Genomic DNA, 27,106 nt, shown 5'->3' on the forward strand with positions numbered 1-27,106 from the left:
GTTTTAGACTCTCTGGGGAGCCTTTGTCGTTGATGTAGGGCAGCGTTAAACTATATCTTTTTATATTTTTTGACTTTTCTCCCAGCACTTAGATCTGAGTACTCTGGCAATTTCTGTTCGAATTTTAATAATGACAAAGGGTGTTGACAGAATAAAGTGCACATTCACTGTACCTAGTGAATCTTGGTCAAGGTATTTTTTTTTTTTTTTTTTGGTCAAGGTATTTTTGTGTGTGTCTCCTTGGGAGTTCGTGGGAACAATCTTTTTATTCCTCTCCTATTTTCTTTCTTTTCTCTTCTGGGAATGATCAAACCTTATGTGGTTTCCTACATGCAAACCAAGAGGGGAGGGGTGGTTCAGCATTAAGTTATAATATTGACAAGCAGGTTGTTATTACTATAATTACAGCAGTATTGAGTCACGTGGTTTGAATGTGTGACACCAGTGTGTGCTTGAACAGTCCCTTTAATTTTCAGTACAGAGGGTTGAAATTTTTTTTTTTAGTATTTTACATTTTTATATTTATATTTATTTGTTTTTGTTGTAAAGTATGTGCCGTCCTTCACTACTATGGTTTGATAACATCTACAATACATTGGTTTTTATTATCGTCAAACATCTTAAAGGATTTTCACATAAATTATTTGATTTGCCCTTTCAATTATTTGATTTGCCCTTTCAAAAACAGTGTTAAGGAGGGCCGGTGGCAATCCTCTTTTCAGATGGAGAAACTGATGCACAGAGAGATCTGACTCTTGGTTTTTTCCATCCTTGGGAGGGTGGAGAATAGAGAGCTTGGGTATTCTATTTTGCAATTCATATCACTTTCCATGAATCGATTAAATTAAATTTACACTTGAATTTTTCCCTTGTTTAAAAGCATTCCAAAAATATGCTGTTTTTGTTGGTAATGAGGTGATATTATCCTCTAGTTCAAAGTGATATTTCTTGTGAAATGTGGATGGTTCTGTTTATCATGGTGCCTTTAAAAATGTAAAGAACCAAGATGGACAAATAAGTAGACAGTGTGGAAAGAGTACTGAAGTGTTCTAAATATTCTGGTTGCAAATAGTCATGCTTGGATTTAAGTTGGTATGAATTAAAGTTTACATAATAGTTCTTTTTTCTCTTATTCAAGCATACCTATTTGTTAAACTGTAAATCCTCATTGATAAGTAGAGAATTAATACTTTGCCTGAAAAGTGGATAACTTTTGAGGGGGGTGTGTGTGTGTATGTGTGACAGTTCAGTTCCTTTAAAACATGGCTTTTAAAGTAACTGAAAATATTTTTCATTAAATATCTTATTTGCCTAAATCTATTATTAAAAAATTGAATTGTCTTTTAATGGTGCTTTCTTGTTGTTACTGTGCTCTTGTTTAATTTTTATAATTCATATGTTGTATAGTGCTAGAGATAGAGAGTAAGTTCTTCTCCCTGAATTTCATAGTTATATCTAAATTTGTGTGTCTTTTATACTCACTGAAATAATTGTAGGGGCAGAAGATGAGTGTAAATGAGTTTGTGTAAAGTTTTAGGTTGAAAGTTTTATCTTTTGGTTGCTGTAAGATTATCAAATCACCCGCCTTAAATGATCGATATATACAAAGATGGTTATTTTTTAAGTGTAAAATGTTTTTGTTGTTTCTCTTTCTCTTCTTAGAATCCTGAATTTAGCTTTTCATTTACTGATAACGTAACATTCGCTGATGTTGTATGTGATCCAAGCCTAGTATAATAACTTGGCATTTTAGTTTAACATTTGTTGAATTTAATTTGTGGAATTTTGTTAAGCAGCTGGTGGTGTGTGCCCTGATTCTTCAGCTTTCATCCTGTTTGGGTCCCCAGGGATGTGTTAAACACACATACACACAGCGGCATTTCTCCCATGGCAGGAGATTTTAGATGTGCCACATACTATTAATATCTTCTATTTCACGTGAGTGAACTCTGGATTTTGAGAGAATAGCTCTCTCTGAAAGTTTTCTTAGAGTTAACAGGTTCCCCCCCAACTTTTCAAAGGCATCTCGTACCTTCATTTTGCAGTGAATTTAATGAGACATCTGTCAAATGAGGCATCTTAGATTTAATGATTTTGTTATGTGCCAGGGTTTAACATAATTCAGTCTATCTGGACGGGAGAAGGGTTTGATCGTACTGTGAAAGTCAAGAGATCCTGAAGCCACTCAATAGAAAAACGATTCCTTTAAAGACGCCTGACATTTTGAAAAAGAGAAAGAGATGTTATCAAAATGTCTAAAACAGCCTGGGAAAATGAAGTCTTTTTTTTTTTTTTCTTTAAAGTTCCACCTTCTAAACCCATTCCATCCCTTTAATCACATGCATCTGGTGGAACACTGGTAATGAGGGGTTTTGAATCTGGCCTGACGTCACTGTGATTCTATTGCAAGTCCTTTTTTATACTTACCTTTGGTTTTCTAAAGATAATATAATTAAACAAAATCGACCATATGGATTCATTAGATATATTGGATATTTATAACCTAAGGCTGTATGACTGACTGGATTTGTATGAAACTTCAACTCCAGAAAATTTTGATAAATTGAAACTCAAGTACCTAGAAAAAATAGACTTTAATGATACTTTGATTAAAAGACGTTTAGTATATTTAGGTAACTGTGAAATAGCAACTCTTTGAAGTTGTGTGATATTGTACTTTTTATCAAGCATAATAACTGTTACTGGATTAATGAAGTGTTGTTATTCTTTGATTTTAGAGTTGGAATGGTTTTGTTGTGTTACCATGACTTGGCTTCATATACTTTTTGGTATGTTAAATGAAACAAGGCATAACCATTCTGTAATGCCACATGCATACTGAAGTAATTTTTTTCCCTGTTGTATTTTTTACATTTGAGATTTTTATACATTGTAAAATGCATTTAACACTAAAGTGTCTTGTGGAGGTGTAAGCCTAGTGGCCTCTGAGTTTGTGACCTAGAAGTTAACAATGAAAACTCCGTGAAATACTTTGTTTGTAGGTTGCACATATTGTTTGATTTTGGAGATATCAATACTTTAGCAAAACACAAGCAAAAAACATCCAGAATTTTTGGCATATATTTTTCAAACTGGAGCTTGGCAAATTAGCCTTGCTTCTAGTTTGTGAAAGCATTCAGTTGAAGATTGAATGAAATTTGAAATATTTGGTTTTGGACCATTTCAATAATGCGGGAAAAATCTAATTAGAAAGTGAAGTTAGAGAGAATTTGAATTGGTCATAATTTTTTTGAAGTTTTTTTCTCACATTCTGTTTAAGCAGGAAGAGATTTGTATTTATTGCTCTCTATTTCTTCTGAGTCATACATCTGAGGAAGAGCAGGTGGAGAATGAATCTTTTCATATACCTGCCTCACTTAATAATGTGTTAGAGTGTTTGGGCTTTCTTTTCAAATACCAGGCATGTTTTTAAATACAGCAAGAGCTTGGCTGGTGTGTTGGGGGTGGGGGTTGGGTCAAAGTCACTCTCTTCTTCAAAAACAGAACTTTGGGAAGGAATTTTTTCCTTTTATCTCACACCGTGAGAGAAAATGTACTGCTTTTTAGAGAAACTAGTCCGAGAGTTGGGAAACTTGGCATGACTTTGGGCATTCATTTTAACCTACCCTGGGCTTTGATTTCCTCCTCTGTAAAACGATGGAGTTGGAGTAGAACAAGTCCAAGATCTCTTCCAACTCATAATATTCTGAGGCATCGTTAGAGAGCCTGTTTTTTTTTTTTTTGAAGGGTTTTGAAAGTTGTAGTTGTTTTAAGTTCTGTAAGACATGGCTGTGGGCTTAAAACTGTCAAATCCCCTGCCTTTTCTTATGGGCTTGGACCTAATGTACATAAGTCAGCTGGAGGTTGCCAACCAAACAAAGCAGACCTCCATTTTGGTATAGATTTGGACAAGAATGGATGTTTGATTACCCGTTGCCTGTCATTCCTACTCCTAAAGTAGAATTCAGCATGCCACAGATGAGTATAAAGAAGTACATCCTCTTTTAAGTTAAAGTGAAATTCTTAAATTAACTTAGAAAGCAAGATGCCTTCGTAGTCTAGTTCATCAAGTTTACTCTAATAACTGTATTAGAGGGATACAAATGTGCAAAATTTACTGGCTAGTTAGCTTTATTCATGGTGAGCTGGGTGCTTGCCTACCAGTGCCTAGAGTCAGTAGGAGAAAAAATATTTTTAAGAAAATGGAATTTTTACACTATTGCTTTGGACAGGTAATAGGATTTAGGATGTTGTAGTCATAATGTAGTCCAACATCTGTATTTTTATAGACGAGAAAAGTAAACCTGTGAGGTAAAGTATCTGGTCCAGATTCATTGGTCAAGTCAGTTACAGAGTTAGGACCACACCTAGAATTTTGATGATCTGTCCAGTGTTCTTTTTTCCCACACTGTAAATCTGTATACTTAACTGTCTTTGGTGGTTCTTTATATTAATACTATTAAAAATGAAAGTTAAAGAAATTGTGTGCTTTACACAGTTAGTGATTTCTCTCTTCAAGGTTTTTTTTCTAGTTCTTTTCATTCTAATCAGTGCTTTTGAGGGATTGCATATCACTCTGACAGATTGTAAGAAAGGAACTTCTGATGGAACAGGTGGGTATTTTAATTGCACAGAGAGAAATTAGATTTCATCAGTGATGTTACCTTTGTGGGATGCATGATAGAACTATTGACAGTTGGCAGAGAAGGGGTACAGTGTTAAAAAATCAATGTTCTTAGTTCATTTGGTACTTTGAAGGTGAAATTGTTAAAAGAATAAAAATGTTGGAAAAAGAAATCATTGAATTAAAAAAATAATTTGGGAGAAAAATTTAAGCATGAATTTTGAACAAAATTTCCCTTTAAATATGTGTGTGTTGGCTGTTTGCGGTGACTCATGCCTGTAATCCCAGCACTTTGGGAGGCTGAGTCGGGCAGATCACCTGAGGTCAGGAGTTCGAGACCAGTCTGGCCAACATGGTGAAACCCCACCTCTACTAAAAATACAAAAAATTAGTTGGGCCTAGTGGTGCACACCTGTAATTCCAGCTACTCCGGAGGCTGAGGCAGGAGAATCACTTGAACCCAGGAGGCAGAGGTTGCAGTGAGCCAACATTGTGCCACTGCACTCCCGTCTGGGCGGCAGAAAAAAAAAAAAAATTATGTACGTGTTAAAAACATTCAACATTATATTCTTTGAATTATTTTTAAAAAGATGTGTCAAAATTAATTGCAACTTAGCTTATTTTTCAGGTACGTGTACACAGTTCTACCTTTCTGTGACATACAAAAATTGAAGCAACTTGTTCAGTAGTCTTTGGGCTTTTGTTGTGTGCTGATTTGGAAGTCTGTATCATGAAGTGTGCCATTGCTTTGAATACTTTCTCTCTCTCTCTTTCTGTCTCTTAAAAAAAAGAGAGAGAGAGAGAAAGAAATATCCTGCTCTCATTAGCAAAAAGATAGTTTGTGAACTGTGGAAACAAATTATTTCCAGCTAATTTTAGGGTATGACAGATTTCCTTTTATGCTGGATTTCATTTTAATTTAATTATTTATCTTAAGCAAAAGTTTTAGTTTCCTTTCTATGGGAGTTAACCTACTAAGTCAATTGATTCCTCAAAGATTACTGTTCATTTTTAAATGAGTAAAGGAACTTTTAAAAATGCGTAAGTACACAAGGGTAAAAATATATTGCATCTGTCATCTTGAGTATTTACCCCAGATGCTGAAGCAGGGGAGCAGTTTCTCTCGATGGTCTTTTAGAGAGGTGATACGGCTGGGGGGCAGCTGACATTCAGTTTTAAGTAACAAGGAACTCTCCTGTGTAAACAGTGCTATAATTGGCAAACTTATTCTTCCTTATGCACACACACACACAATGTATGTATGTATATATACACACACCACACACACACCCCCACCCACCCACCCAAACCCCGCCCACACACACACATTCTCCATTGAGTGTTGAGGTAGGGTATGATGAGAGGTGGTTGTTGTATTTATGGATGGGAGGGGGTGAGTAGGGTAACTGATCCTGGAGAAAAAAAAATATCAATTTAAAAAATTGGCAGTTAATTTTGTTGAACGTTAATTGGTAACTCCTTGTGACTTGTTCATATCCCTTGCCTTCCTTTTTTTTTTTTTTTTTTTTTTTTTGGTTGGATTTTTGCCTTTTTCCTACTAATTTCTTTGGGCGTTACATAGAGAAACTAGTTTTGTTTACTAAGTCACTAATATTTTCTTTATCTGTTCACTTTTATATCAGTCTTTTCCTCTAGGTTTTCAGGGTCTGTGTCATGCTTAGGAATGTCTTCTCTACTCCAGGATTTAAAAAATTCTCTTATACTTGTAGTATTTTTTCTTTTCTTTCCTCTTCTCTTCTCGTCTCTTCTCTTCTCTTTCTTTTTTTGATGGAGTCTTGCTCTCTTTGCCCAGACTGGAGTGCAGTGGTGTGATCTCGGCTCACTACAACCTCTGTCTCCCGGGTTCAAACGATTCTCCTGCCTCAGCCTCCAGAGTAGCTGGGATTACAGGCGCCTGCCACCATGCTCAGCTAATTTTTGTATTTTTAGTAGAGACGGGGTTTTGCCATGTTGGCCACGCTGGTCTCGAACTCCTGAGCTCAGGTTATCCGTCCGCCTCGGCCTCCCAAAGTTCTGAGATTACAGGCGTGACCCACCACGTTGGCAGTTTTCTATGCATAAAAATTTAATGTATCCATTGTTTAAGATAGGAAGGAGAGGCTAGGTGTGGTGGCTCACACCTGTAATCCCAGCACTTTGGGAGGCCGAGGTGGGTGGATCACCTGAGGTCAGGAGTTCAAGACCAGCCTGACCAACATGGTGAAACCCCATCTCTACTAAACATACAAAAATTAGCTGGGTGTGGTGGCGGACACCTGTAATCCCAGCTACTCAGGAGGCTGAGGCAGGAGAATTGCTTGAACCTGGAAGGTGAAGGTTGCAGTGAGCCGAGATCAAGCCACTGCACTCCAGCCTGGGTGACAGGGTGAGACTCCGTCTCAAAAAAAAAAAAAAAAGAAAAATAACAAATAGTTCCCACATTTTAATTGAATGGCTGTGTTATTTCTTCACTGATTTAAAATGCCCCTTTTGGCAGGTATGTGGCACACGCCTGTATTTCCCACCCTTTGGGAGGAGGCCGAGGCAGGAGAATCATTTGTGCTCAGGAGTTCGAGACCAGCCTTGGCAACATAGTGAGACCCTGTCTCCCAAAAAAAAAAAAAAAAAAAGCCACTTTTCTCCAGAGTTTATGCCATTTTTGCTTGTTTGTTTTAACTGGCAGGCCGGGGATTAAAATCTACAATATGGAGTAATGTAGGTTTAGGGTAGGTATTAGGATTTGTTGAGGGCTAGTAGCGAGAAAAGGAAGGCTCTTTAGCCTTACAACTGCATTTCTTTTTGATGCCCCAATTTCCCTTGCCATTGTCACTTTTAGGATGGCAGCTTATGTGCTTCTGGATATGGACTTATCAGGATACTTCTTTCTTGTGGATTCGATATCATCACAAAGTGGCTTGGATGGGAAGGGGAGGGGGGCTGGAATATAAAATATTGCTTCTATGTGTATTTTTCACCCTTTACGTATTAGAGATAATTTTTTAGGCCAGGTGTGGTGGCTCATGCCTGTAATCATAGCACTTTGGGAGGCTGAGGCGGGCAGGCAGATCACCTGATGTCAGGAGCTTGAGACCAGCCTGGCCAACGTGGCGAAACCTCCTCTCTACTAAAAATACAAAAATTAGCTGGGCGTGGTGGTGCATGCCTGTAATCCCAACTACTCGGGAGGGTGAGGCAGAAGAATCACTTGAACCCAGGAGGCAGAGGTTGTAGTGAACTGAGATGGTGCCACTGCACTCCATCCAGCCTGGGCGATGGAGTGAGACTGTCTCAAAAAAAAAAAAAAATTTTTTTTTTAAAGCAGGGACATAAAGCATTGATTTCTGTTTTCCGAATTTGAGCTCTTTGACTAATTTATTTTGCATTAGGCAGCAGTCTCAGCTGTTTATACTGTACAGATTCACTGAACTTTTTTCACCTTCTGGAGAAGTTCTGGGGCTACCCCTTAGAGGTCATTGTGAAGCACATACGGTTTATCTATATATATATATATATATTTTTGAGACGGAGTCTCGCTCTGTCGCCGAGGCTGGAGTGCAGTGGCGCGATCTCAGCTCACTGCAAGCTCCGCCTCCCGGGTTCACGCCATTCTCCTGCCTCAGCCTCCCGAGTAGCTGGGACTACAGGCGTCCACCACCACGCCCGACTAATTTTCTTTTTGTATTTTTAGTAGACTTTTTTCACCTTCTGGAGAAGTTCTGGGGCTACCCCTTAGAGGTCGTTGTGAAGCACATACGGTTTATCTATATATATATATATTTTTTTGAGACAGTGTCTCACTCTGCCACCCAGGCTGGAGTGCAGTGGTGCGATCTCAGCTCACTGCAACCTCTGCCTCCCAGGTTCAAGTGATTCTCCTGTCCTGCCTCAGCCTCCCGTGTAGCCGGGATTACAGGTGCACGCCACCATACCTAGCTACTTTTTGTATTTTCAGTAGAGATGGGGTTTCACCATGTTGGCCAGTCTGGTCTCAAACTCCAGACCTCGCTATCTGCCCACCTCGGGCTCCTAAAGTGCTGGGATTACAGGTGTGAGCCACTGTGCCTGGCCTGGTTTATCTTTTTAATTTTAAAAAAGGAAGGCTAACATGCCTATTGAAATTAGTAGACTCTGCCGGTGGTGCCTTAAGTGTTTTTTTGGCTAGCCTGAGAAGGGGGTTCCATGCGTTGTCTTGAACTGATGACAGTTCTTAGTTACAGGAATGATAATTTGAAATAGGTCTGACTTAAGGTAGCAGAACTCAGTGATCCTGCGACCAGTGTTCTAATTGTACCCATGGTGCATTAGTGCTGTTAAGTCAGTTAATTCCCAGAAAAAATCAAGTGGTTTTTTAGTGGGAATGGGGGAGGGAAAAGGAACACATGTCAAATATAGAAAAGTCAAATTAGAACATCTGCCATCTTTGGCAAACAGGCTTTCATGGTCTATTGACCAATTCTTAGTTATTATATAAATGACTACAAGACACAAATGGTACTGCTGTTGGGTTTTGTGGCTTTATAAGATTCTGTTTGTTAGACAACTAGGTTTCTCTTCTGTAGGCTTTTAGTTGTGTTGCAGAAGTTCCAAACCACCTTTGCTGGAGTTGACTATAGGCTTTAATACATGAACACTTAAGGAGAAAATCTCCAGACCCATTGCTGTAAAATACTAAATGAAGCCGGGTGTGGTGGCTCACGCCTGTAATCCCAGCACTTTGGGAGGCTGAGGCGGGCAGATCACTTGAGGTCAGGAGTTTGAGACCAGCCTGGACAACATGGTGAAACCTTGTACCTACTAAAAATACAAAAAATTAGCTAGGCATGGTGGTGCACGGCTATAATCCCAGCTACTTGGGAGGCTGAGGCAGGAGAATCACTTGAACCAGGGAGGTGGAGGTTGCAGTGAGCTGAGATCATGCCACTGCGCTCTAGCCTGGGTGACAGAGCGAGACTTCATCTAAAAAAAAAAACCTGAATGAAATGAAACTGTGGTCACCACATTTAGGTATGTGTAAGTAACAGTGCTTTCTTCCACAATGACAAACCAGATGTTATTTTTAAAAAATTTGAATAAGCAAGTGCAAAAGAATTGAACTGCTTCAGCATAATTGTATCCTGCTGCCTAATGTTCAAGAAATTATATAGTATTTTGATATTTAGCAAACATTTCTATCACCCTATATGCTAATTACTGTTTAGTGCTTTATAAATATTAAGTGCTTTATAACTATTAATTTAATTCTCATAACAATCCTACAAGGTACGTTATGTTATCACCCCAGTATTACAGATAGAGAAGTGGAGTTGCAGAGCAGTTTGGTAACTTGTCTAGATTTGTACAGTGAGCAAGAGAGAGGCAGAATTCAAGTTCAGGCATCAGGTGTCAGAGTTAACTGGTAAGTGTCCCCCCTTGATTTGCTGAATATGGAAAACTTATCCCTAATGAGCTGCTGTGGTCAGTTAGGGCACATCAGCATTTGTGAAGCACAGACTTTAAACTAGTTACAACCTGGACTTGAGCTCTGGCTGTGCCACTGACACAGAGCTTTTCTGCATTCTTTCTTACCTGCTGCACAAGACTGTTGAGAGGATCAAGTAAGATAATGAATGAAAGTGTCTGTGATAACAGCACTAGTTCTTACAAACCATCCCTCCACATTTTGGGATGTATGTTGCTGCTGCTTCTTAGGGTGGAAAGAGCACTGGAACCCTTCTCTGGTCTGTGCGCTTCTCTTCTTTACATGATGTGAGACCTATAGTAAACCTCTTAACCTCATTCAGACTCATTTATTAGAGAGAGAGAGAAGAGATGATTTAAAAAAATCTGTTTTCGGCCAGGTACAGTGGCTCATGCCTGTAATCCCAGCACTTTGGGGGGCCGAGGCAGATGGATCACCTGAGGTCAGGAGTTCGAGACCAGCCTGGCTAACATGGTGAAACCCTGTCACTACTAAAAATACAAAAAATAGCTCAGCCTGGTAGTGGGTGCCTATAATCCCAGCTACTCGGGAGGAGAATCCTATGAAAACGGGAGGCAGAGGTTGCAGTGAGCTGAGATCATGCCATTGCACTCCAGCCTGGGCAATGAGCAAAGCTTCGTCTCAAAAAAAAAAAAAAGTCTGTTTTGAAGAACTTTGTGAGATTCTGAGTTGATGATACGTGTGGAAGTGCTTTGTAAACTGTGAGGTATTATACAAATGTAATGTGGTTTTATTATTTTTAGCAATGGTAAATTGCCGCAGATGTTAATTAGAGCTAATTAGGACTCATTAAGGAAGATGGGATCTCTTGTTGTTGGGCACTGATACTCAGTTACATGGAAGACTGTACAGGCATACCTTGTTTTATTGTGCTTGCTTTTGTTGTGCTTTGCAGATATTGCATTTCTTACAAATTGAAGGTTTGTGGCAACCCTGTGTTGAGCAAGTCTGTTGGCGACATTTTTTTCCAACAACATGTGCTCACTTTGTGTCTCTGTGTCATATTTTGGTGAGTCTTGCAATATTTCAAACCTTTTCGTTATTTATAATTTTTAAAAAAATATGGAACGTTTCATGAATTTGCATGTCATCCTTGCGCAGGAGCCATGCTAATTTTCTCTGTATCAGTGATTTTTGATGTTGCTATTGTCATTGTTTTGGGGCATCACATACCACGCCCATGTAAGATGGCAAGCTTGATAAAGTTGTGTGTGTTTTGACTGCTTGACGGGCTGGCTATTCCCCCATCTCTTTCCCTCTCCTGGGGCCTCCCTGTTCCCTGAGACACAACAGTATTGCCATTGGGCCAGTTAGTAACCCTATAAAGGCCTCAGTGTTCAAGTGAAAGGAAGTCTCTCACATTAAATCAAAAGCTTAATATGATTAAGCTCTGTGAGGAAGGCGTGTCGAAATCTGAGAAAGGCCAAAAGCTAGTCCTCCTGTGCCACAAACAGTTAACCAAGTTGCAAATGCAAAAGAGGTTATTGAAGGAAATTAAAAGTGCTACTCCAGTGAACACATGAATCATAAGAAGGCAAAACAACCTTATTGCTGATACAGAGAACGTTTTAGTGGTCTACACAGAAGATCAAACCAGGTACAACATTCACTTAATCCAAACCCTAATCCAGAGCAAGGTCCTAACTCTCTTTAATTTTCTGAAGGCTGAGAAAGGAGAGGAAGTTTCTAAAGAGAAGTTTGAAGCTAGCAGAGATTGGTTCATGAGATTGAAGGAAATAAGCTGTGTGCATAATACAAAGGTGCAAGGTGAAGCTGCACAAGTTACGACGTAGAATCTGCAGCAAGTTATCTGGAAGATCCCGCTAAGATCATTGATGCAGGCGGCTACACAAAGTGACAGATTTTCAGTGTAGATGGATGAAGCATCCTTCTACTGGCAGAAGATGCTATCTAGGACTTTCATAGCTAGAGAGGAGAAGTCAGTACCTGGCTTCCTTCAAAGGATAGGCTGACTCTCTTGTTAGGGATTAATGCAGCTGGTGACTTTAAGTTGAAGCGGATGCTCATTTACCATTTTGAAAATCCTAGGGCCCCTGAGAATTCTGCTAAATCTGCTCTGCCTGTGCTCTATAAGTGGAACAACAAAGCTGGATTATAGCACACCTGTTTGTAGCATTATTTACTTAACATTTTAAGCCCATTGTTGAGACCTGCTGCTCAGAAAAAGAAAAGATTCCTTTCAAAATATTACTGCCCACTGAAAATGTACCTGGTCATCCAAGAGCTCTGATGGAGATGTACATAGAGATTAATGTTGTTTTCATGCCTGCTAACAACATTCATTCTGTACTCCATGGAACAAGGAGTAATTTTGAATTTCTGGTCTTATTATTTAAGAAATACATTTTGTAAGGCTATAGCTGCCATAGATAGTAATTCCCTTGATACATTTGGACAAAATAAATTGAAAACCTTTTGGAAAGGATTCACCATTCTGGATGCCGTTAAGAACATTTATGATTCATGGGAGGAGAACCTCCATTAACATGGGTTTAGAAGAAGTTGATTCATGGATGATTTTGAGGAGTTCAAGGATTCCATGGAGGAAGTAACTGCAGATGTGTTGGAAATAGCAAAAGAACTACAATTAGAAGTGGAACCTGGAGATGAGACTGAATTGCTGTAATCTCATGATGAAACTTGAATGGATGAGGAATTTCCTCTTATGGACAAGCAAAGAAAGTGGTTTCTTGAGAAGGAATCTACTCCTGGTGAAGATGCTGTGAACATTGTTGAAATGACAATAGAGAATTTAGAATATTACATAAACTTAGTTGATAAAGGAGCAGCAGGGTTTGAGAGAATTGACTCCAATTTTGAAAAAAGTTATGTGGGTAACGTGCTGTCAAAGAGAAATCTTTTGTGAAGATTTCTTTTGTTAATTGAGCAGCAAACTTTATTGTCTTATTTTAAGAAATTGCCACAGCCACCCCAATCTGCAGCAGCAGCCACCTGGATCAGTCAGCTGCCATCCACATTGAGGCTAGACCCTTCACCAGCAAAAAGATTATGACTTGCCAAAGGCTCAGATCATTGTTAGTACTTTTTAGCAGTATTTTAAAATTAAGGTATGTACATTGTGCTTTATACATAATGCTGATACAAACTTAATAGTCTATATAGTGTAAACATAACTTTTTATATGCACTAGGAAACCAAAAAATTCATGTGACTTTATTGTGATATTCACCCTATAACAGTGGTCTGGAACTGAACCTGCAGTATGTCTGAGGTATGCCTATATACTTTCATTCATTTAATCAGTAATTACTGTGATTATTTACTATATCGTGGTCCTTTGAATTAAAGATGATTAATGTAAATTGTCGAGGATCCCTTGAATTACTTACCAATTTGAAGGCATGTTTGTGGAAACAAGCCAACATTAACAATAAAAAGGTGAAAAGTGTTCTAATGGAGACATAGTATTCGCAGGTTACTGTAGTAGCAGGAATGGGGAGAGAGCCTCCAAACTCGACTGTGTCGCCCTGGAAGGACCAGGAGTAGACTGTTGCTTCAGTTCTGGGATCCTGAATTGTTTTAGGAGCAACTCTAAATTATTGGTTCAAGATACAGTGTAACTGAGTTTAGGATTAATAGTTCCAGTTGAGTCCTTACCATTTACCATATACTTCCAGGCATCTGGGCCTTTTTATCACTTGAATCGGTTTGGGCTCTATTTGGTATTCTAGTTTGTGAGGATCTAAATTCTGGGTTAAGCAAATATTTGTTTTGATTTTTTGAAACAAAAAATGCAGATGTACACGGGCTAGAGGTTGCACTAAAGCCTGACGGTACCCTAGAGTACACTGAGGGACATTCTCTTATTTCTTTTTTTTAAGGCCTATGAGGTTTTATTTTTCTGTGCATTTATGAGGTTGATGGGAAGTGCTGTTTATCTTCTGAAGGGAGGTACGTTTTTTAAGTTTGGTGTTGTATGTACACCACATTCATGTAAAAATTGGAAGATGATGATATGGTCATGATCTGGGGGCATTTTTTAAAAACCTCCATATCTCCTCTCTGGATCTTCATGGAAGAAGGAATTTTTTTAAAAACCTCTCATGTATACTAGGAAGAAACAAAATCTTTCAGCGTTCATATAAGCATAAAACAACTTATTAGCTCTTTTATCCATGACTGTAAAACCTGTACTACACACATGGCAAGTTAAGTCTTTACTAATGACCTATTATAAATTATTTTCACCTTGAGTAGATGGTAATGGCTCTGTGAAATACTGTCTTGTAGTAACGTGGATGACAGCACTGGAAAATGAGCTGCTTTTTGCTTTTTGTGTTTTAGAATTATGAGAAACACCATGGTAACAAAAAAGAAGTTATTTCAGCCTGTCTGACTAAAATAAGTCATGCTTCTAATCCAAATAAAATACTTCTAATTCAAACCAATCAACATTCAGGTTAATTACCTGCCAGTGGGTATTTTCCACCGTCTATTATTAAATAACACCTATTTGCCCTCTGTGAAAATTTTTACAGAGACTTCAGTTAACTCATTAGAGCAATATCAACACTTGACAAGCTGATTTTTATGGGGGATATTAACAGAAATGTTAGCACCAATGTAATCAGAAGGAGAATAGTTATTGGCCCTTGTGATTATAAAGCGGAAACTCAATGATCCCTTGCTTTGTACCAAGTCATAAGAGGGACTTGGCGTTTTATTCACAAAATGAATATGTGATTAGAAAAAGTTCTGTAAACATATCTTGGAACTGATTAAGAGGATGTCATAGGATGTCATTCTTTTTTTTTTTTTTGAGGCAGGATTTGGTACTGTTGCTTAGACGGGAGCGTAGTGGTACGATTTCCACTCACTGCAGCTTCTGCCTCCTATGCTCAAGGCATCCTCCCACCTCAGCCTCCCTAGTGGCTAGGACTACAGGTGCATGCCACCTGTAATTGGGCATTTTTAATTTTTGCATTTTTGTAAACCGGCTAATTTTAATTTTTGTATTTTTTGTAGAGATGAGGTTTTGCCATGTTGCCCAGACTGGTCTCAGACTCCTTAGTTCAGGTAATCCACCTTTCTTGGCCTCCCAAAGTGCTGGGATTGTAGACATCAGCTACCCTGCCTGGTCAAGGATGTCATTCTTAAGATACCACACAAACGTTCATTTCTGAGAGTAGGGATTGTCTTGTTAGTATAGTTGGAATGCTTACTTTATATCCTGGATTGGCTTGTAGTCATTAGAATTGGGAGGTGTCATTTCTTCCTACTTTTATAGATATGCATACTTCCCCTTCCCAGCCCCCCATCAAAGCAGCAACAACAGCAGCAGAACAGTTGACCACCCTCTTGGTTTTAAAAAACTGACAGATTAACCCAGATAGCATCAACCTCTAGATAATCCTGATGGGTAAAAGAAAGTAGTAGAGTTCATTTATCTTTAGCGTACTATCACAGGCACAATTATACTTACCCCATGCACAGTATCTTCTTTATCTTTTAGAAACATATGTAATATTGAAATAGACTAAACCACCGTTGTCTGTAGACAGTTACTAAATCAGAACCTGACAAATGCCATAATTGAAGTAGTGCCTGTTAGAGTATAGCTTTGCCAGGTTTCACTGGTATAAAATGGGTGAGAACCTCATGGATAGCCCAGAGATGACCTGGAATCTTTGCACAGGAAGCAGGCAGAGGGCATCTAGTACAATTTCTTACCTGGCATAGAAACCTCTGCTTGTCCATTCCTGATTAGTGGTTAGCTGGCTGGCCTCTGCTTGTTGACTGCGTTATGTTGAGCCTTGGCCCCTTGAAATGTGGTCTGTGGACCAGCACCATCAGCCTCCCCTGGAAGCTTGTTAGAAATGCAGAATCTCAGGCCCCACCTCAGACTTACTGCATAATCGGCATTTTAACAAGATCCCCAGGAGTTTCATCTGCACGGTGGGAGAGGGAGAGAGTAGAAGGAGGGAAACCACCGTGTGATTCAGGCGAGACCCTGAGGGCCTGAGCTAGGGCAGTGGGAGGGAGTAAAGGAGATTGATGTGGACATTATCCTGGGACTCAGTAGCTAACTGGCTCTTTTGACAACAGAAGCTCCAAAATGACAAGTTTACAGTTGGGTGATGGAAGAATTGTGGATCGGTTCATAAAAGTAGGAAGCAGCAGATTGTCTAGCAGATATCACTGATTAATTCAGTGATCCTTGAGGACCAGGCACTACTTAGGAGTTGGCGACATAATGAATGAAAGTGTGTCCTCTGCTCTTGTTATTTGCAATTTAACACTGAAGGATTGGTTTTGCTGAGGCATGAGTTTGAGATGATAATACACTTTAAGCTGACTGAAGCCATCTGTTTAATTGGTAAATGGGCCTGGCTCACCACCCAGCTTCCAAATCTCAGTGAAGGTTTGTCACTTTCTACTGGTTACCATATGTGTGGTAACTCTCAGGAGGTGATATAGACATTATTTATTTACTTGGTTTTCTTGTAGAAGCCATTTATTTTTTTCCATATACAAAATAAATGCTAGCATTAGCTATGGCTATCAGACAGAAGTGAGGAGGTCTTAAAAGAATATGTATTACATTTATGAAGCTCTTAGGTTGTATGTCTTTTGAATGTTGAGTTTTTCCTATCTAATGGGAGGTGACGTTTACATAAATAATAATAATAAAACTTCAAATGCCTTAATGGAGGCATTTATACAGTGCCGGAGGAATCCAGAAAGGCTGACAAACCAGCTCTCCCTGGAAGTAGAATCCTCTGGAAAGGCTTCCTGGGAAAGATTCTCCGAGAAAATAGCATTGCATGAAAAGGGCATGCCAGGTTCTGCAGCATGAATGACAGGGCTCGATGTGGGTGGGGAATGGTGAGTAGCTTGGAGTGGTGAAATTTTAGGTGATGAGATGAAAAGTGGTAGGAGATGAGACTGAAAGAGAGGTTGAGGCCACGTGACGAAAGGCCTCACATGCTAAGGACTTGACTTGATAAGCAAGTCGAGTGGAGAATGACATGATTAGATTTGTAGTCTTTGGCATTAACTGGGCAGCCAGCTGGAGGATAGATTGGCGAGGGGCTGAGTAGAAACTTGGAGACTGCCTTAGTAGGGCCTTTGATAAACATGTTTTGACTGTGTGTGTTAAAACAGCCTGTCAGGAGCTGAGGAAGGAATGATACGCTGCCCTTGCCTCAAGGAGTTCAGCCTAGTGGCAGGGAAGGAAAGCATGCAGGGCTGCTTGGAATGTGCTGCTTGCGAGGTTTGTACAATGTATTTGTCATACCAAAAAGGGAGGTAATCACCTCTGCTGCAGTTGTGATAGGTTTGATAGGAGATGCTTTTGAGGATTAGGAAGAGTAGACCAGGAGCTGGAGTGGATGGGACAGGACATTTTTGGCAGGGGACCTAGAAGCTAGATGAAGGTCTACATGAGGTCAGTGCAGATGAAGAACCATAAACATAGGGTGATTGTTTACAATGTAGAATTGTTGGGTCTTAATGAATGATTATATGTGGAGGGGGAAGGACAGTTCAGGATTTTTTATTCACTCCTGAACTAATTTGAGTACAGCAGTTCCCACTTATTTGAGGAGGATAAGTCCCAAGACCTCTAGTGGATGCCTGAAACTGGAGGTAGTACCTATCCCTGTAGGTAGAACATTAGATATACAGTAGGCCATCTGTATCCATGGGTTCTGCATTCATGTATTCAACCAACCACAGACCGAAAATATTCAGGAAAAAAACCCAAAAAACAATAAAAAATAATAGCCTGGGTAAGATAGTGAGACCCTTTCTCTACCATTTTTTTTTTTTAATTAGCCAAATGTGGTGGCACATACCTGTAGTCCCAGCTGCTTAGGAGGCTGAAGTGGGAGGATGGCTTGAGCCTGGGAGGCCAAGCCTGCAGTGAACTGTGATGGTGCAACTGCACTGCAGTCTGGGTGACAAAGTGAGACCCGTCTCAAAAACAACAAAAAAACCCCAAAACAATGCAACAATGCAACAATAAACAATAACAAAAAAATATGGTATAACAACGATTTACATAGCGTTTACATTGTGTTAAGTATTATAAATAATCTAGAGATAGTTTAAAGTATGTGGGAGGATATACATAAGTTATATACAAATATTTATATAAGGGACTTGAGTGTCCATTGATTTGGATATCTTTTGGGGTGGGCGGTGGTCCTGGACCCAGTACCACTTGGATACCAAGGGATGACTCTACTATGTTTTTCCTATACGTATATTCCTATGATAAATTTTAATTTATAAATTAGGTACAGTAAGACATTAACAATAGTAAATACCAATACAGCAGAACAGTTGTAACAGTATACTGTAATAAAAGTTATGTGAATATGGTCTCTCAATCTTACTGTATTGTACTCATCTATTTTTGGACTGTGGTTGGCTGTGGGTAACTGAAACTGTGGAAAGTAAAATTGCAGATAAGTACAGACTACTGTATGTCCTCCATGTTGGTAACTAGGGATATGGTGTGAACTAGACCAACAATGTTTTATATGTCTGGATGAGTTGGAGGTTTCTAGTTTAGGGGTGACTGTAATCCCATTAACTAACAGGCAGAATATGGGAGCAGGAATTGGTTTTAGGGTAAGACCAATTCTAGAATGAGTTAGAATTCTAATGATGAGTTAGAATTTGGATGTGTTAAGTTTGAGGTTCCTGAAGAACATCTAAGTATATCTGAAGAGCTCCAGGATCATCTGTATTTAGGTAGTACTTTTGAAGCCTTTGGATTGAATGAAATTGCTGGATAGATAGGACTTTTGAAGCCTTTGGATTGAATGAAATTGTTAGATGGAGTGAGGAAAGGCCTTAGGAAGCAACTCCGAGGAATGCCTATATTTAAAAAGTAGTAGCAAGTTATATTGAGTGAAAGGATTCAGACACAAAGGAGATACACCTCTATGATTATGTTTATATGAAGGTCAATTAACCGGCAAAGCTGATGTTTGGTGATGTATTGTAGTGGTTACCTTTCAGTGGGATATGGATGGGAAGGGACATGAGGAGCCATCTGGTCTTGATATTGCTCTTTTTATTGATTTGGGTTTTGGTTTTCTGGGTGGGTACATATATAACAGTTCATTGATTGGTACCCTTATGGTTTGTGTGCTTTGTTAGATGTAACTTATATCTCAGTGGAAGAAGAGAAGAGGCCCTGAAGGCAGAAATTTGAACAGTATTTCTATCCTGAAGGGAGAGAAGGAGAAAGAGGCTAAGGATGATGGATGAACAGAGGGGAAAAATTTAAACAAAGGAAAGTCTTGGAAGAAATAAGCAGGCATGGAGCACCCATGAAGGAGTTAACCCTAGGTAGGAAGAGGGTCATCTGTTTCCATAAGGCTTTTAGGAAGGATGGATAAAGAGATTCTTGTAAGAGCTCTGGAAGTCTTTGGGTCTCAATTGGCCTCAGTTTTCTTAGTGAATTAGAAGGTGAAGAAAAGGTAAGTCTCAATATTTGTTGTAATATGCTTTTTCTTGAGCTCATCAACCAACTAATCGTAGTGTATACCATCTGTTGTGAATTCATGAGTGATTTCAACTATTGCTGAATTTTTGGAGGATTGATCCTTCCTTGGGCCATCCTAAAGCACCTTACTGCACTGGAAGGGAAGCAGGGACAAAGGAGAGGTGGAGGAGCTGATTGCCAAACTTGGTTTTACAGGTTCTCCAATGCTTGCCTGGGGTAGGTTTGTTTTGACAGCAAGCACAGCTTGTAGTCCCTGCTCCTAATCTCTAAGGGTATGTGTGTGTGTGTTTGTGTGTGTGTGAGAGGGGGTAGGTGGGGAGGCAGAAAGACAGGATGTTCAGAAGCCTTCATGAAAGCTGCGAGTAGTAAATAACCAAGCCGGGATTGTGCTTTCCATTATATTCTGTTTCCTTTCTGTTTATAAACTCATTTATGGATATCTTCTGAGATAGATTTGATTTTTTTTGACTTCTTTTTTCTTATGACTTATTTCTTATGACTTATAGGTAAGAGCTGATTGTGAAGAATGTATTTTCCATTCTTAGATTATCAGAATGACTTGTGGATTAAATCTGTTTAAAAGTGAACATAAAGACATGGTAAATTTTAAGTTCAGTTAGATATAAACCAGATGGTATAGAGGACAGTTATTATAAATAATAAACACTGTTAAGAAACCATGCTAAACCTATCATGGAAATCTTGTTAATTGTAGTAAGCATTGAATTTTCATTTTGTGCTCAAGACTGAGCTAGATGCTGAGATTTTAAATTGTGGTGATTGAAACAAAAACGAGCATTATTTTAGTTTTTCTTAAGAATATAACTGTAGCTGGGCACGGCGACTCATGCCTGTAATCCCAGCACTTTGGGACACTGAGGCAGGGGATCACCTGTGGTCAGGAGTTCAAGACCAGCCTGGCCAACATGGTGAGACCCTGTACATACTAAAAATGCAAACACTAGCCACGCGTGGTGGTGCACACCTTTGTAATCCCAGCTACTGTGGAGGCTGAGGCAGGAGAATTGCTTGAACCTGGGAGGCGGAGGTTGCAGTGAGCCGAGATCATGCCACTGCACTCCAGCCTGGGCAACAAAGCCAGACTCTGTCTCAAAAAAAAAAAAAAAAAAAAGAATATAATTGCCCAAATATTTACTGATGTCTTTGGATCATCTAGCTGTTGTATATTCCCAAAGCACAGTTGTGTTTTGTAGATTTTTAATAAAGGTAGTTTGAGAACTAGGATAGAAACTCTTGAGAAAGAATCATAATTGCTCACTCTTCATATCAAACATGATGAATTGCCAAATAGCAGTAAGAGTGGAGAAAAATAATAGACCATTCTTGATTTTATAGGCCCTGATGGAATGGCTGTACAGTTCGGTTGTTTTTTACTTGCTCAGGAACTTTGTATTTATTGGGCTAGCAGTTGTTGGCACAAAGGTTTGTTTGTGTTCAAAAGTCACTGATTAGTGGTAACAAACTTTTTTTCATATGGGACACTGTCTTTTTTTCCCTGAGTCTACTTAGTCAATTCAGATGTAGAGTGCTTGCTTCCCAAGGTATAAGGTGCTTTGAAGGCTGGGGGAAAAGATGAGTCACCAGATCCTCTGCCTTTTCAGAAGCTTAAGCCAATTGCACAAGGACACAGATTATCATAAAACAGAGCAGAGTAAGACAGTACCATAGGGTTCTTCTTCCTTTTCAATTTCTTGCAAATACTTCTTGAACTTTGTGCCTTTTATGTGCCAGTCTTTAACAAGATAGATGTAATGTGGTCCTTGCCCTTGTGACTTCAAAGTAGGGAGTAAACTTACCAAATACTTTTATAAATAATTGTTTAATTGTAATTGTGATGTGTGCCACAAAGAAGAAATCTAGTATGCAGTGAATTCTTGTTTAAGCGGAGACCTGAGGATTGAATAGTAGCTTGGGTTACAGGGTATGTGAAAGAGCATTGCTAATAGGGAAACAGTACATTTGAAAACTCGGAGGTAGGAAACCCAGCAAGTTTAAGGACTTAGAGGAAGGACCAGTGTGAATATAGTATAGTGACTGAGAATATCAGGAAATTATAAGGGGCCATATCATGGGTGTGTGGTCTGGGGCTAACTTCTGCCTGATAAGTGCTTTGGTCATTATAGTTTTTCTTCTCTTAAATTCAATGCAAAATAGGTAGATATATGAATTCTCTGTGAAGTCTAGCTACAAGGGCCTTTGAGGCCACAGTGTTTTGGAATTGATTTTAAGAAAATGGGAAACCATTCCATTGAGTTATCAAATGTTCTTTAGATTTGTCTTTTTCAAGGACAGGTGCCATGACTGTCATTTTCTAACTTTTTATCTTATCAGTAGGATGGAGAAAGGGAAGATAAAAGTAACACGGTCTTTTCTATATTTTTTAAGCCCAGCATAGTCTTTTTACTGACTTCATGTAATTTTTTTTTCTTTTTTTTTTTCTCTTTTGAGATGGAGTCTTGCTGTATCGCCCAGGCTGGAGTGCAGTGGCACGATCTTGGCTCACTGCAACCTCTGCCTCCCGGGTTCAAGTGATTCTCCTGCCTCAGCCTCCTGAGTAGCTGGGACTACAGGCGCCCACCACCATGCCCGGCTAATTTTTGTATTTTCAGCAGAGATGAGGTTTCACCATATTGGTTAGGCTGGTCTCGAATTCCTGACCTTGTGATCTGCCTGGCTTGGCCTCCCAAAGTGTTGGGATTACGGGTGTGAGCCACTGCACTTGGCCTTTTAAAATTTTTATCGGAAACTCTATTTTACTCTGTTTCTGTCCCAGCACACTCATTTTCGTTTTCTTAGAAAAGAAAAATTAGTACCTTTTATTGAATGAGTATATAAAATTCCCTGCTGTGTATTCCAACTTCCCCTAACTCAGCCCAAACAATAATAAACTGTGCTGAACATCAAGGATGTTTGATTGAGGACATTAAAAAACACCAATTCAGTGTGTTCTCTTGATACTTTAACAACCAACTTCCATTTTAATGGAGTTGGAATACAGCATTCTAATTTGTATGTCCTGTTAGGGAGACATTAAATGAAATTATACTTGCTTAGGATTTTTTTTTTTTAAGTTTTTTATCCATAAACAAGAGAGGTCCCAGGGTTACTTACAAAGTCAATTATTTTTAAATTAAGGGGCAGGTTAATTAGACTGTTTATAGTTATTATTGAAATATTATTCTCTGTTCTTTTTCCCTCTCTTGGTTGTCTTAATCCTTTGAATCATTTCCCTCTTTTTGAGTAGATTAAGTGATAGTGAACAGGAAAAACTTAAAAACAGCTTTTTTTTGTTTTAGGATTTTTTTTTATTATGGAAAATTTAAACACAATTACAGAAGTAGGCAAAATAATGTAATGAACTCTCATGTAATCATTACCCAGCATCAGCAGTTGCCAACTCATGGCCAGTCTTGCTTTATCTCGAATCACCTTCCTCTGCTTAGATTATTTTGAAACTAATCCTAGATCTCATATCATTTCATCCATACACACCTCTAAACTTAAGTATCTCCAAACAGAAGTACTCTTTTGGAAGTACTTCAGTCAAAAAGATGACACTGTTATTTTCTTAAAAATTAACAGTAATTCCTGTTTTTCAGCAATTACCTAGTCAGTGTTCAAATTTCCATTTATCTTACATTTTTGGTTTGAATTATGATCCAAATGTGGTCCAAACCTAGCAATTGCATTTTTTATGTCTTTTAAATTTCTTTTAATTTTAGGTTTCCCTCTTCTCCAGCTCTTCTTCCTTCTCCTCTTCCACCCTCCCCCTTTCCCTCTCTTTCCTTGCAATTTACCTGTTGAAAAAACCAGGTTATTTGTCCTTGTAGGGTTTCTCACAGGGTAAGTTTTTGTGACTGCCTCTCTGTGGTGGTTAATTGAAATTTTGGATATATACATTGATAGGCTTTTTTATTTTTTTGAGTTTTGTTTAACGTTTACTACTTTAATGTAGAGAGGTAAGTTGGATCTTCTTTTGCTGGATTTAGAGCAGTGGTCCAAAACTGGTGCCCGTGGGACACATGTGGCTTACAGGTGTGTTTTGTTCAGTAGGCACAATCGGAAATGCTTTAAAATTAATTGCCATGAGTTAAACATTGTAAAGTTTCCCATAAGAATCAATATTTCTTCTTTTTTTTTTTTTTTGATTTTGTTTTAAAAAATCGGAGTATCTGAGCACCCCGGCTTCCATGGCAATGCCTCTGGTGAGTGGTGGGGCTCCTTCAGAGGGTGCATGCCCACACCTGGTGCAGGGCACACCCCTCATACAGGCTTCCTGCCTGGTCCCAGAGGCCAGCTGGGTTTGTGAACCCTGACTTACAGCAACAGAAATTACCTTTGTGTGGTGTCTCTTAAATTCAGTGCATTTTTTGCTGCATGTTTTCTCCAAGCTCTCTGAGCTGTTCCACTGTCTAAGAATTGATGTCTATTCCGAGAGTGGTCAGAGTGCCAGCTGAAGTTCCTCCTGTGCTTCCTGCCTCTGTCAGAAGCCTGACTCTATGCATTGCATGAATTTATTCTTATGTGCCTCTCCCTTGGACTGTGGATATTGGTGTTTATATTTTTAGTGCCTAACAGAAGGCTTGGCGTATAGTAGATGCTCAATTCTTATTGAATGAGTAAAGGAGAAAAGGAACCAGTAAATAAACCAGGTAAGAAAGACATAGGAAGATAAACAGATCATGTAATGCACATCCATGTTTGAAACTTCAGTAATGTTAGCACCTCTGCTTCTTCCATTGGCATATGTTACTGATGGTGATTGTAATCATGGTATGTTTCTAGTATAACACTGTACAATATTATAAATAATTTGTGTAGATACACAAATGTTTAGCTCAGACCTTAGTCACATGTAAATCAGGGATAGGCTTCTTAATAATAGATTTTTAAACATTAGCTAGGCTTTCCTTTCTTGCCCTAAGAATTTGGAGTTTAAATTCCTCCATTTGGTTTATGTCCAAAGGAAGGAAGTACAGCGTGGATGAGCCCACAAACTTGAAGATAGTTTAGGGGGTATAGCTGATGTAATTTCGTAATGTTTCAAAATCTGGCATTTGGATATCATTAAAAACAATAATAATTTTAATACCATTGCATTTTATAGGGTTTAATAATCTTATTTGTGTTATACTAATGCATACTTTAAAATTAGAATTGAGGTTTTAATTTTTTTGGTAGATGTTAAGCCTGTCTGAACCTTTCCTTGCTGCTGACAACCTTTGATAAAAAGTGTGGATGGGGTCAGGTTAGGTTCTGTACCCTTTGACTCCAGGAGAATATTTAGTTTATCATGATCAAGAGAACAGGACAAGTAAACATACGTTACCAGTTGCATGTTCTAGCCTAGGCTAAATTCTTTTTCCCTAGTGGTTATTACATGAAAATGTAGTTTGAATGATTCCAAACACTCAATAAACTAAGATTGCATTAAGAAATCTAGCTCATTTTATACTGTTAAAAATTGTCAACAAGTGGTACTATTAAAAGTGAGATGTTCCAATCTTAAGGAGTCCTTCAGTGGCATTTGTGGGTGGTGAGAAATTATAAACTCTTATTGAGAGCCGGTGGTGTCTTCACATAGTGCAGTGGTGAGTGACAGGGATGTGCTGTAGTGTTGCAAGAAATTAGAGGATTTTTTTTCAAGTAATTTTAATAGTGCCACCGTTCTGTATTTACCAAGTACTTTACATTTTTAAAACCATTTCAGTATTGAAATTATAATCACTGAACTAAATCTTTGAGACATTCCTGATTAAAATTAAAATTCTTAATGTTACTGTTGCCTCTTTTAGTGACTGAATTGAAAAAAGCTACTGGTAATAAATGTTAGCCAGTGTTTCTTTTCTACATATGAATCTATGATAAGAATTTTTACAATTTGGAGGAAAACTGTAAAGATTTGAAATCAAAATACTGTATTAGTTTGTAATGAACTGTGTCAGAGACTGGGTCAGAGGTGTTAGATCTAAATTGCTGACCACTGGATTTCTTTCTGGGCTCCCAAGGGGAATACTCAAATGCATGCCTACTATATGTTATATAAGTGGAGGAAGATAGTTGGAAGAAAAACTGAATTTTTTTTTTTTTTTTTTGAGATGGAGTTTCACTCTTGTTGCCTAGGCTGGAGTGCAATGGCACGATCTTGGCTCACCGCAACCTCCCCCTCCTGGGTTCAAGTGATTCTCCTGCCTCAGCCTCCTGAGTAGCTGGGACTACAGGCATGAGCCACCATGCCCGGCTAATTTTGTGTTTTTAGTAGAGATAGGGTTTCTCCATGTTGGTCAGGCTGGTCTTGAACTCCTGACCTCAGGTGATTTACCCGCCTTGACCTCCCTAAGTGCTGGGATTACAGGCATGAGCCACCACGCCTGGCCAAAACTAATTTTTTATAGTGAATTTTCCTCAAATGTTAGCACTTTCTTGTGTTCCTGCTGCTGTTAGTCAGGGCGTACTTAGTCAATTTGCTTTTCTTCTTCCTTTTCTGCGTGTTGCCTTTGAAAAATTGTAAGATGAACACTGTTTGAATGATGTGCTTAAATAGCAATTAATTTAGTTTGTTTTGCCCAAATGATTTTAGGTTTGCAGTATTTTTTCTTTTAAAAAACGTATTACAGGCCATTTCAAGCCTGAATACAAGAGTAATATAAAGAACACCTGTGTAACTATCCACCAGCTTTGTTGAATCTAACATTTTGCTGTATTTGCTTCAGATGTGATTTTTTTTTCAAGTTGTGAACCTGTGTACACCTTTTTTTTTTTTTTTTTTTTTTTTTTTTTTTGAGATCTGAGGCTCGCTTCTGTCGCTTCAGGCTGAGGCAGTGGCCGGATCTCAGCTCTCACTGCAAGCTCCGCCACACCTGGCTTTACTGCTCTCCTTGCCTCTTTACAGCCTCACCAGTAGCTGGGACTACAGGCCTCCCACCCTCAGCCTCGCTAATTTTTTTGTATTTTTTTTAGTAGAGACGGGGTTTCACCGTGTTAGCCAGGATGGTCTTGATCTCCTGACCTCGTGATCCGCCCGTCTTGGCCTCCCAAAGTGCTGGGATTACAGGCTTGAGCCACCGCGCCCGGCCCTGTGTACACCTTTTGATCCCAACAACCTGGTGCATGTGTTGTGAGATTTATTTCCTATATATTGTATGTAGGTTTTTTTTTCTATTATAAATGGTGTATTAAAATTAAATAAAATTGTTTGCTGGTGCATAGCAATGTGATTTATTTTTTGCTTAGTAGAACTTGCTTAAGCTTTCTGGACCTGGTAGCCTTTAAACTACAAATTAAATGTATCTAATGGTTATAGCTATATTCAGGTTTTCTAATTGTTCTAGACTCAGTTTTGGGAAGAGATATTTTTCTAGAAAATATTCCATTTTCAACATTATTTAAGTCTACTACATTTCAGATGTCTCCTTTTCATTTCCTTCTCTTTACTGTTGGTCTAACCAAGGATTTGTAACTTTTATTTGTGCTTTGAAAG

General features: G+C 38.8%; 1 protein-coding gene and 1 pseudogene across 2 annotated transcripts in view; one reads left to right on the plus strand and one right to left on the minus strand.

Annotated features, from left to right (window-relative positions):
* The window catches only part of PHLPP1 (PH domain and leucine rich repeat protein phosphatase 1), a 288,094-nt gene that overhangs the window by 4,812 nt on the left and 256,176 nt on the right, over positions 1-27,106 (plus strand). The window lies entirely within an intron of this gene.
* LOC116271595 lies at positions 11,160-11,256 on the minus strand (annotated as a pseudogene).

This window comes from Papio anubis, chromosome 19, assembly GCF_008728515.1.
Source record: "Papio anubis isolate 15944 chromosome 19, Panubis1.0, whole genome shotgun sequence".
Classification (NCBI taxonomy): domain Eukaryota; kingdom Metazoa; phylum Chordata; class Mammalia; order Primates; family Cercopithecidae; genus Papio; species Papio anubis.